The sequence below is a fragment of the Stegastes partitus genome, unplaced genomic scaffold (assembly GCF_000690725.1).
Source record: "Stegastes partitus isolate 25-593 unplaced genomic scaffold, Stegastes_partitus-1.0.2 Scaffold2265, whole genome shotgun sequence".
Taxonomy (NCBI): Eukaryota; Metazoa; Chordata; class Actinopteri; family Pomacentridae; genus Stegastes; species Stegastes partitus.
Genome location: NW_007579996.1, coordinates 23274 through 27714, shown reverse-complemented (window position 1 = coordinate 27714; position 4441 = coordinate 23274).

The following is a 4441-nucleotide window of genomic DNA, read 5'->3' as shown; positions in this document are numbered from 1 at the left end:
CATTTCCTGTTCCTGCTTTTTTTTTTTTTTTTTTTTTTTTTCTTTTTTTTTTTTTTTTTTTTTTTTTTGTTATTCGTCATTGTTTCTTTTTTTTTTCCCATCCAAACAGAAATTGTGTGTTTTTGAAAGAGGAGAAAGCGTTAACCCCCCCTTATATCCCATGCGTGCCTCACCAGCCTTAGAGTGGGTTGATGTTTGCATGCATGTGTGTTTTTTAGTGAGGTTGGAGTTAGTCATGTAACTGAAACGTCGAAGCTCTGATTCTCACACAAGAGCCCCCCTCGACCCCTCGACCCGGCTCTGCTGGCTGTCATACATAGTGAAGTGAAGAAGTTTTCACAAACACAGAGCAAAAAACAACAAAAAAGAGAAAAACAAAAAAAAAAAACAAGATGTGTTTCAGACCACAGGAGATAGAGGACAATTCTTTCCCTGATAGAAGTTGTTTTATTGTGCACGTGTGTTGTTCTCCATCTTCATATTGAAGGTGCGTTATCTAAAAGGGCACTTGCTGGAGAAAGGGTGAGGTGGTGGAAGGAGACGCGATGGGCCGCGAGGTCAAGAGGAAGACGAGAGGTCGAGAAGGTCAAAGTCGGGCGGCCACATGCTTTTTGTGTGTTGTGTGGCTGCTGGATCCTCGGTAGGTCACCGGACGACCTCTTCGCTCCGACTCAGGATCGTTCCACAGCTCGGGGGACGCCTGCTCATCAGCTGTGTTTCATAAAAAATGTTCTTATTTTTGTTTGTCCACACTACATTTTTATTTTTTTTTGCTTTCTTACACATTTTTCGTGGGAGATTTGTGGTTTCAAAATGGCCGGTCAAACTGAAGTAAACCCCCCTCCACCTACCCCCCACTACCACCACCACCACCACCGACCTTTCCTCTATACTGGACACTTGATGTGATAATGGGGAAAGACAAGGACCGTGGCAAACAATATAGACAGACCCCTTGGCCTTTTTGTGTGCATTTTTTTTGTATGCGTGTATGCGTGCGCGTATGTGTGATGGAGCGTGCCTGGATGTGCGGGTGTGTCGAGTTGCACACAAGTATACTGTACAATACAGCTTCCGCTATTTGCCACCATGGAGAATTAACGCATGAACTTGAACTGTGATAAGGAGCAAATATATCTGAAACAATTACTCTATATTCTGTGGACAACTGTTAAACATTCTTTTTTTATTGAATCCAACAAATGGACTTTGGACATACACACATACACACATATATATATATATAAAATTATATATATATATATGCATCATGCAGAAACTGAGAGTATGATGGACACCTTAATTTCTACTTAATATTATCTGGATTTAGAAATAATCAAAATCCTTGTTTTAATTTCTTGACATCCTGCCCTATGTATTTATTTGTACCACCGACCCACGCCCCCCCTCTACCCCCACCGCCACCGCCAACACCACCACCACAGATGGACTTTAGGTTGTTTTGGGACAGTGGACTTTGGAAACAATCAGAAGGAAGAGAGACTCCAAGAGGATTCACCTAATGAATTGATGATTATTAAACTAAAAGAAATTGCATATAAATTGGATATTGTATTTTTGTTGTTGTTCTAAACAGCCTGTACATGTTTTGTAACGAAAAATAAGATAAATAACAAAAGAAAAAAAAAAAAAATGGTGTTTTGACAAAAATGGGAGTGTTGTTGTGAAATATGTTTGATTCGGAGTGACGTGAGCAGAGAAGGAAGGTACGGGAGCGAGGAGGGGAAGTCAGGATGTAGAAGAGACGGAACGCCACTAGACCGCCGGTGATAACGTGCCGCCCTTTTTTTTTGTTTTTTTTGCTTGCAAACATTATTGTTGTCTAAGTTTGCGTAGGTGTGTTTGTGTGCGCCACCCGAGCTACGACTTCCCCGATCCGTTCTCATTCCCGACATTTGCGGAGCGCTGAGCTGTTACTAATCGTCTTCCAGGCACATTATTTTCAACTCCTGCAAACAACTCAAATGTAGTCCAACCCACATTATGTAGGACCGTGAAGAGGTTATTAGGGAGACGGCTCAGAGATAATGTTGTGTCAAACTAGTCGGCCCACCTGCCAAGCATTTCGGTTCATCGCAGGATCTGCCTCCACTGAAACAGGATTCTTGTTTAGGATGCATCAGGCAAAGGGATTCAAATCAGCCCAATCAGGGTACATTTATTTGATTAATGCTCAACGGCTCCCCTTTTCGGATAAATAAACGGAAAGATCGAAAAAGCTGTCAGATGGGAACCCTACTGGTCTGCCGGGTCGATTAATATGAGCATGCAGCAAGCGCAGACATAAGGCAGGCTGACCTATCATTATCTCTCTTCATTTCCTGTCTGGCCTGCAATCATCCTGTCTCTGCTCGGGCTGCTGCATGATTAGTACAGTGCAGGATCAACAGCCCTGGCATGCAGACAGTCAAAATCGGCAGCCAGCCCTCATCTTAACCGATAGCAGCTGCATCACCGAGACCGTGCTATTTGAAGGTAGCGGATTAAAGGGGGGGCTGCATCTCTGGTGTGATTTTCTTGACAGTCTCCACATTGTTTGGGGTTGGAGCTTATCGATGCAATATGTGAATATTATTTGGGTGATAACGTGAAGTCAGTGGCCACGCGGCGTGTCTTGTCTCTTTAAGTTCCCTCAAAAGAAGAGGATATTATGCAAAACGACAATGTGTTCCCCTGTTTTATATCGTTTCATCCGATTCCACTTGTTTTCATTACTGCTAGTACACTCTATTAAGGGCTTACTAACCTGTAACAGTTGTAGTACGAAATCAAGTAGTGATTTAACAGTTGTTGTTGGATGCATTGTGTGGGTTTCTTTTTTTTTCTCCTCAAAGTGGTCAGTTCACATCCTTGGACGGTTCAGATTGGCAGCAGCGAATCATTTGATTCCCTCCGAAGCAAAATTTTTTTGATTGGGAAAAAAAAAAAAGTGCCACATTTGGAAATGACAGAGGAGCAGAATTAATGTAATCAGGATCTGACTTTTGCCTAAAGTTCCCCGAGAATACGCTACATTACTCCCTCTTCCTCCCAATCATTCAATCAGCTAAGCCCCTCTGTTGCAAACTCGCACCAAACAAGACACAAGTTGATGAGCATAAAAGTACAAAAAAAAAGAAAAAAAAAAAGGGGAGGGAGGGATAAAGTGGCTAAACACAATCAGATGGCAAGACATGCCCACTCATGAAAAATGGCAGTTTGGCGCTCGCGTCAACTCCTGATGAGGTGCACATGGCGCTCCGGGGTCTGGAGTTGCGTTCACCAAAGTCAACTCGCCGTGAGTGATGAGCTCGACTGGCAGCGTCGCACATATTTAAAAGATTAAACCGCCACCACTTCAACTGCAAACAATTAATCTTTAAGTGGATTTTTCTCACATTCACGAGAGTGTTTCATATTTAACGTTCACAGTGGGGGGTTGTGGGGGGGAACTTGCTCTCCTGTGGTTTTTTTTGTTCATCCATCCGACTGCATGTTGCCGAACTTAAGATGGATGTGTGTGTACGTGAGTGCGTTTCCAATGCAAGGATTGCCATTCTATACAGAAACAGTTTGATCAGCAGAGTTTAGGCTTTGCCACTTGTTGTTTATATATCTGTGTGCCAATAGGATCCAGACTATCCTAACATTCCTTACACCTTTCTTTCCCCCATATTACATCCTCTGCTGATCGCCTCGGATTCAACCCATCCTCTCGCCCTCAGTTACGACTCTTTCTAGTTTTTTTGTCTGTTTGAGCAAATATATACAGTACTGTCTCTTCTTCTGTCTTCTAACAAGTTCAGCACACTTTTTTTTTTCTTTCTGGTCACTGCAAAACCCTCGTCATTAAATGTAAGTGACATGTTTCAGAGAGTACTGTACATGTTTAGTGAAATGGGGGGGAAGCAGGGGGAGTGGAGGAGGGGAGGGGGGGAAGGATAAGAGAAATGCAATTGTTAATTCCTTTTTTTGTTTGTTTTTTTTTGAGAAGCATTGAGATGTATTTAATGGTGCAGACATACACAACGAATTACTAAAAAAAGAAAAGCAAACAAAAACAACACAAATGATGATGATGCATTCTTGTAGAAATATTTTTAAAAGACCCTTTTGCAATTAAATTATTTAAGAAATGTGACCTGATCTCCCGGCTGAGTCTTTGTGTCGTGTTTTGCGTCGAGGATTTGTGGAGAACTTGAGGTTTCGGAGGGTTGGCGGCGCCGTCGCTGCCAATTCATGATGGAGCGCATTTCTTTCAGTCGAGTAATTGCCCATGACAAGCACATTCAGTTTCATTTATGGCCGTCTCTCACTCATATAATCATTACCAGAACTTGAAGTAGTTTTTCATGAGTTATCACAATAACGTTTTTTTTTATGTTTGATAATGTGCCACTGAAGCCTCAATTCAATCTGCTTCAGAAAAACATCCATCCAT